A 7,841-nucleotide genomic window follows, 5' to 3' on the forward strand; every position below is an offset into this window, starting at 1 on the left:
CATAAAAAGGAACAACAGACATATTGATACATGGTACAATACAACTTGGATGAACCTCGAAAACATTATCCTAAGAAGTCAAGCACAAAATATCACCTATTGTATGATTGCTTTTATAGGATATATCCAGAATAGGCAAATCCATAGAGTCAGAAAGCAGATTAGTAGTTACCAGGGCCTGGGAGGGGGAAATGTGGAGTGATTATTCAATGGGTGTTTTTCTGAGATAATGAAAACATTTTGAAACTAGAGGGAAGGGGTGGTTGCACAACACTGTGAATACACTAAATGCCACTGACCTGAACACTTTAAATGGTTAATTGTATGTTATGTGCATTTTACCTCAATTTTAAAAACGTATGGTAGGCAAAAAAGGCAGGTTGAAGACAATATACTCCATTTGCATTTTAAAATTATACAGATAGATACATATGTGGTGGTGCATGCATACACATACACGTACACAGTCCACTGTACTGTGGGACTGTAAAAATGACCATGCAAGCTGAAATCATGCAAAGAGAACTTAATAATTAATGGGAAAAATTATGATTGTTCTGTGACCTTTCAAAGTTGTTGTTGAAGCATTAAAAACTCTTGATGGTCTGTTACACATGTAGAGACAAATGAAAGAGTAGTAAAACTAATAATAAATTTAATACTTATTAAATTACTAGTGTAATTTAAATTAAAAACATTGGAATTCAAGAGTTTTCTTTCTTTATCAAAATGTATCAAGGACGATCCAGCAATCCCACTTCTGGGTATACATCCAAAGGAAGCAAAAACCCTATCTCAAAAGATATCTATACTCCCATGTTCATTGCAGCATTATTCATGAGAGTTAACATTTGGAAACAACCTAAGGGTCCGTTGATGGATGGATGGATAAAGAAAGTGTGGTATTTATGTATATACAATGGAGTATTATTCAGTCTTTAAAAAGAAGGAAATCCTGCCATTTGTGATGACATGGATGAAACTGGAATACATTATGCTAAATGAAATAAGCCCGAAAGAAAAAAGACAAATACTGCATGGTATCACTCATATGTGGAATCTGGAAAAAAAGAAAAAAGTCGATCTCAAAGAAACAGAGTGTAGAATAATGGTTGCCAGGTGCTTGGGGATGGGGGAAAATAGGGAGGGGTTGATAAAAGGGTACGAACTTTCAGTTATAAGATGAATGAGTCTGAGGATCTAACGTATGGCCTGGTGACTATAGTAGATAATACTGTATTGTATAATTGAAATTTGCTGAGAGAGTAGATCTTCTCCCTAAAAAAAGGGTAACTATGTGAGGTAATGGATGTGTCAATTAACTTGATTGTGGGAAACATTTCACAATGTATACATATATCAAATCATCACATTGTACACTTTAAGTATATTACAGTTTTATCTGTCAATTATGTCTCAATAAATCTGGGGAAAATTATCAAGAGTAGTTTGACAGTGCTTGCCTTCTTCCTGTAGCGTAGCTTGAGATACAGAACGAGCATCTTTTCTATGCATTGGTGAGTCATCATACTCCTTTCTAAGTTTAGATCAACTTAAAACATTTTATCCTTTGTACTTTCAATGTTATGAAATATATCTGGCAGTTCCTTTAATGTGATGTTTTTGCTGGCGTTACTTCCTCGGGACAACTTCATCCTTTTTGTCAGAACCACTCCCATTCATATGTCGATAGGTGTACCTTCACTAAGTTTCCCTGGCTGCATACCTAGAGTTTCTGGAATAGCAAATAGCTGTGGTGTCAACATTCCCAGAGCCAGCTATTTTTTAAATCACTCCATTTATCTTCAGTTCAAATTGCTCTTTCAGTGTTATCACTCTGCATTTCTGTGCTGCACTTTCATGTGTGTTGGCCAATTCCCTTTTTTGCTGATACATTTCTGTAAAATGTCACATGGGTTTATCACAGGGAGATGGGAGGCAACACAAGGACATGCTTTGCTGTCTGTGTAGGAACCAAATAACATGCATGGTGACCAATCAACGACAGGCTTTGAAAGAAGTGATGTAATTGGTCACTGGCCATTATGCATCTATCATTTCCACAGCGATTTGTGGATGGAAGAGCTAGCAGCAAAGTCCATACTTAATGCAATTACTCACAGTTAACATAACATGGCAACTGAAGTTTGAACCGTGTTATTGAGGGACTGGTGTTATTTAACTAAACCGTGGTATCTGAAAATCATACAAAGCAAGTACTGCCTAATTATATACGGTATATGTTTGTGCATGAATTATTAACAGTGGCTCTCCCTGGGATTGGCTTGGGGGGGTCTTATAAACTTCCATGCAGTTTTTTTGTTTTTTTTTAATGAGGCTGTGAAGTTCTGGAATCAGACTGTGGACTGAAGTCATTTACTAGCTGTGTGACTTCTGGAAAATTACTAACCCTTTCTGAGAATCATTTTTGAAGTGAGAATAATGATAGTTCCTGCCCCATGAGTTGCAGTGAGAAGTCAATGAGATAACACATGAAAACCACTTAGCCTGGTGCTGGGCAAGGAGTCAGTGTTCCACAAATGTCATCATTGTTATTGTTATTACTAAAATTTAGTCTGAGAAGTGCTGCAATGCAGGCACCTCTCGGGAGGCCAACCCTGCCTGGAGAAGGGAGCAGAGATGCACCAGGTGACCTTTAGGACACCTTCCTGTGCAGCCTCCCGGGCATCTAAGGTCACAGGTTTCCTTGCTGCCAGGTGAGGGGCTGGCGCCCAGCGGTCAGTGCCCTGCCTAACACACGCCTCCATCAATCCGGGCAGCTATTGGCCACCTTCTCAGCCAGAAGGCACCACGACTAGTGAACAGCAGGTGGGTGACCCCTCGGGACACGCCTCAGCGACCAGTACTCTGGCGGCTAATGTAAGCTACACCTCCCGCTGGGTACAGCCTGCATTGAGACGGGATAAAGTCCAAAGCCTCCCTAGTCTGGCCTCTGGAGCTGGCCTGAATCCAGACTCTGCAGCTTCCATGTTCTCTCCTCTTCCAGATGTACGAATCCTTTGCTCTTGAATAGACGTTGCCCATCTTTGCTCAAGCTGTGCCCTGCCTGACATGACCTTTAATCTGATCCCCCTGGCAGGGCTGAGCCCCAGCTCCGCCTCCTCTCTGAAGCCTTCTGGGTCGGCCTGGGCCTTCCTCTGAACTCAGAGCACCTACTATGCACCTGCTCCCCTGTGCTAAACTCTCATCTTCACAGCAGCCTATAGGAAGGCATCATTGTCCCTATTTTGCTCAAGAGGAGAATGAACAAAGCTTACTCAGCTGAGAGAGCCTGAGCCGGGATTCAAACCCTGGTTCGTCTATTTCCAAAGTCTAAACTCTTCCCCCCCAAATCCTTCTTTCAGGAGGTGGGTGCTGCTGCCTCTATCAGCTCAGGAGCCCATCAATCCCTGGGGACGGGAGCCACGCCTACAGGAGCCCATCAGTCCCTGGGGACAGGAGCCACGCCTTTTCCAGCTTCCACCCTGCATGGCAGCTTGCAAGGACAGGCAAGGTGATTTTGGCTTTGCAGCCTAGCCCCACATCACCTAAGCCAATTCTGTGCAGTGAGGATATTTGGTTTTATTTATTTATTTATTAAAAAAATTTTTTTTTCAATTTTTTGGCCGTGCACGCAGCCTGTAGGCTCTTAGTTCCCTGACCAGGGATTGAATCCGGGCCCCGTGCAGCGGAAGGGCAGAGTCTTAACCACTGGACGGCCGGGGAAGTCCCAAGGATATTTGGTTTTAGTGTTTCTCAATAGCGGCACACTTGGTATTTGGGCTGAGTCAGTTCTTTACCGGGCAGATTTACACAGTGCCTAGAAGGATGTTTAGCACAACTGGCCTCAAAATGTCAGAAGCCCCCTCCCCCTTCAGTTACTGAGAAAACACAAACCATGGCACGTCTGGAGAAGAGGCCTGGGAGGGGGTACCATGCCCAGGCAAGACCAGTCTGTTACATGAAAAACCACAGAAGATGAAAGCTTGGAGTTGGAACTTGGACTTGGATAAAATGGTCCCAGCTCCACTCCACTAGCTACAGGATCTTAGTCGTGCCATACCAGGGTCAGCTTCCTCATCTGTACAGTGGGGACAATAATAATGCAATCACCCCCAGAAAGCATGTAGCACAGGTTCTGGCCTACTTAACCTGTCAATGACAATAAGCTAGTAACATTTAAACCTATAAGACTTTCCATAAGGGCTTCCCTGGTGGCACAGTGGTTAAGAATCTGCCTGCCAATGCAGGGGACACGGGTTCGAGCCCTGTTCAGGGAAGATCCCACATGCCACGGAGCACCTAAGCTTGTGTGCCACAACTACTGAGCCTGCGCTCTAGTGCCCGAAAGCCACAACTACTGAGTCCACGTGCCACAACTACTGAGCCTGCGTGCCACAACTACTGAAGCCCACGCGCCTAGAGCCCATGCTCCACAACAAAAGAAGCCATGGCAATGAGAAGCCTGCGCACCGCAAGGAAGAGTAGCTCCCGCTCGCCGCAACTAGAGAAAGCCCGCGCGCAGCAATGGAGACCCAATACAGCCAAAAATAAATAAATTAAATAAATAAATTTATTTTAAAAAAAAAGGAATGCAAGAAACAAAAGAAGCAAAACTAAAAAAAAAAAAAAAAAAAGACTTTCCATAAAAATTAGTTAACCAAAGAGGACAACAAAATCTCTTGCAGATAACGAATCCTGATTTTTCTGTTTGTTTGTTTTGGATCTAAAAACACAGAGTCCCTCCCTACAAGACAAGTGTTTGGTGAAAACTTGTCAAGTCAATGGTTCTGCCCCAAGGGAGGTGACAGCCTGTCTGGGGAGCCCTAACAAGTACACTGACTTAGACACAGTTCCCCTTGGCTTTGGAATTGGCAAAAGAGAGAGAAATGGCTTCTGGAGCCCAGATTGCAGGTTCTGGGCCAGAGGGGTTGGCGGGTGGGGATCCTAAATTACATACACAGTAGGAAGGCCACTCCTTTTTCCTCCTGGCACAGGATCCAGATCCAGAATCGGAATCTTACTCTTTAGGGCAGTTTTACACATGCAAGACAAAACAATATATGTATATATATTTAGTGCCTGGCAGGAAGATTAGAGAGAGTCATATCAGTTTTACAGATGGAAAAACTCTCAGAGTGGGGAAATGACTTACCCAAAGTGAAAGTCTTAGAAAAGCACAGAAGGACCCCAGCTGTGAATCCAAAGCTTGTATCACTGTCCAAGAATGAGGAAGTGAGATGAGGGTTTGGGAAATATTTCAGGGAGCTGGCAGTGCCATCTGAGAGTGGGATGTGGCCCCAGGTCTGTTAGGGCAGGAGCGACGGTGATTCCTCGCCTGCTGCAGCTGGAGTGACTTTGGCCTGCTGGCTACAGAAGCGGGGGCGGACATGCCCAGCTAGATGTCCCAGCACACAGGTAACCTGATAACCCCAGTGGGCACAGATGGCCAGGGAGACAGGAGGGACATTCCTGTGTTGACACACCTTTGTTCACAAGGGCAGAGTTTCTACGTCAGTTAGCAAGTGGGCTGCCACTCTGGGGGCCGAATGAATGGGGGGAGGGGCATCAGTGTGAAGGACTTCCTCACTGCTAACTCTCCTGTGTTCCTTTGTTGCCTCCATCTGGATTATGAAATCAGGGAGTCCTACCCTTTGGGGATGCAGAAGGTTAAGTGTGGCCTGGAGGGTGGGAAGCCACAGATGTTGCCATGAGGAGACATTCTCTAGGAGGAAAGAGCAATTCAGGCAGAAGCCAGACTGATCATTTCTAACCTGCATAGTCTCTGATCATGTCCGTTATCTTCAGGCATGAGGGCGTCTCTGCTCCAGTCTCCAGCTTCATCATCTCTCCTCCCAGATATCTTATGCATCTTTCAGTCACAGATTAAAAGTTGCCTCCTCTGAGAAGCCCTCTGTGACTCCACCCGGGCTGGACTAGGGGCTGGACTAGGTGCTACCTCCTCTGTGCTCCCAAGGCCTGAGCTCCTGCTCACCCACCACAGTGCTCATCACAGGTGCTAACTGCTGGGTTGTCTGTTGCCCTGACCAGACTCCAAGGACAGGAACTGTGTGTCTGTCCTGTTTTCCATCAGCTCCTCAGCCTCTGGCAGCTCAACTAGCCCATCTGAGGCGTCTCAAAGAATTAGTGCTGATGATCCCAGGAGGCTGAGGGAGAGACCAAGGAGCTCAACAACCCTGGTCACTTGAGGAAGTGACCTTGGTCACTTGAGGGAGTGAGGACTTGTGGGGACCCCCTTTGGGCAACTTTTTAAAAATTGAAGTACAGTTGATTTACAATGTTGTGATGGGCAACTTTCTTAACTTCTCTGTACTTCACCTACGGACCTGTAAAATGGAGCTAGTCTGCATGTAAAGCACAAAGTAGGACACGAGGGAGCGCTCAGTGTCAGTGACTGTAGTTAGTTCTACAGGAGGGGACATGGAGGCTCAGGGAAGTACATGCCAGGTCCAGAGTCTCAAGGCTGGAAAGGGTTCTGGCCTCCAATGTGTGCCTCTCTTCATTTTGCACTGCTGGTTGTCTCCTGTCTGTTCCACTTGCTCAGTCAATAAACAGCCAATAAATAGCTGCTGGATGCCTGCTGGGTGCCAGGTCCCAAGCGGAGTGTTGCATGGTTGATAACAAAAAAGCTTCTCAGGAGGGAGTGGGACGAGCAAGAATGGTGGGCATTAGCATAACATCCTCCCTGGCTCAAATTCCAGCTTTTCCACTGCCTGGCTATGAGATATTACTAAGGTCCCTAATCTCTGAGACTGTTTCCTCCTCTAATAATGGGGAAGTACAAGACCTCCCAGCAGGAGAGCTGAAACCAGGCACTGGTCAGCTAGATAAATGGGAGCCAGTTATTATCTGCAGCATCCCACTTTATTTTTAACCAACCTGTGTGCTTGGTAGTACATTCTTCCCCCTTGTCCGGGTACCCACGACTCCGGTTCTCCTGTCGGAGGCCACCACAGTTAACAACTCGTGCATCTCACCAGCCGGCTGGTGCACACACCGGCAGACACCCATGCCCCACACACGTTCTTTCACACAAACGGTAGCACCGATCAGCGCTGTTCTTATCGCCCCTTCCCTTTTCCATCTACGGTATCTTGGAAGTGGTCCCGTATTAGTGCATATTGAACATTTTTCTTTTTAGCGGCTGCATAGTATTCCATTGTGTGGATTCTCTTTTGGCGTGCTTGCCGTTACTATTATCAATCTGGGAACTCCGAGGACTCGGGATCCCTAGAGCTGTCGAGCTGGAGTCCGGCACCCGGTTCCAGCCCCGGCTCTGCTCAGAATTCGCCCAGTCGCCTTGGGCTCCCTCTTCCCCACCGGTACCGTAACATTGCGGGGGTGGGGGTGGGGCGGGGGATGGGGGTGCAGAGAGGACCAGCCTGGCGGGTCCCACTGTCCGAGTGCGGGTCGGCGAGTAGCGCCCGCAACAGCTCCCGGCTGGGTCAACCTTTCAGCGTAGCCACTCCGCTATTTCAGAAGCACCAAACGCAGCGAGTAGTCTCGACCTCGGAACCGGTTTCCAGGCCCTCCCGCCTCGGCACCAGACCTCGGGGCAGCAACGCTCAGGCACCAGCTACTCACCCCTGCCTCGGCCGCTTCACCCTTCGTCCCCAGGCGCCGAAGGTTACAGCCGTCCCTGTCCCTTTAAGGGAGACGAGCGCGGGCTCCGCTATTTCCGCCCCAAAGCAACATGGCGCCTGCAGGGAGAGGGTGCAGGCTTGAAGAGAGCTCCCCTCGAAAAGATGGCAACGCCCTGGTAGCCCGTTCGCGCCCGAAGGTGACGTCACTTCCGGGGCGGAGGAGGCTGAGTGGTGCAG

The 7,841-nt window shown here is 47.2% G+C and overlaps 1 protein-coding gene across 4 annotated transcripts in view; it reads right to left on the reverse strand.

Moving 5' to 3' along the window:
• The window catches only part of KYAT1 (kynurenine aminotransferase 1), a 34,044-nt gene that overhangs the window by 25,705 nt on the left and 498 nt on the right, over window positions 1–7,841 (reverse strand). For 2 of the 4 annotated variants that reach the window (XM_059925784.1, XM_059925785.1), the window contains exon 1: window positions 7,606–7,751. The gene's annotated coding sequence lies outside the window, so the exon portion shown is untranslated. Of the gene's footprint in view, window positions 1–7,605; window positions 7,753–7,841 lie in introns of those variants that run through there. The other 2 variants (XM_059925783.1, XM_059925782.1) reach the window with 2 other exon arrangements.

Source organism: Balaenoptera ricei, chromosome 6 (genome assembly GCF_028023285.1).
Source record: "Balaenoptera ricei isolate mBalRic1 chromosome 6, mBalRic1.hap2, whole genome shotgun sequence".
NCBI lineage: Eukaryota > Metazoa > Chordata > Mammalia > Artiodactyla > Balaenopteridae > Balaenoptera > Balaenoptera ricei.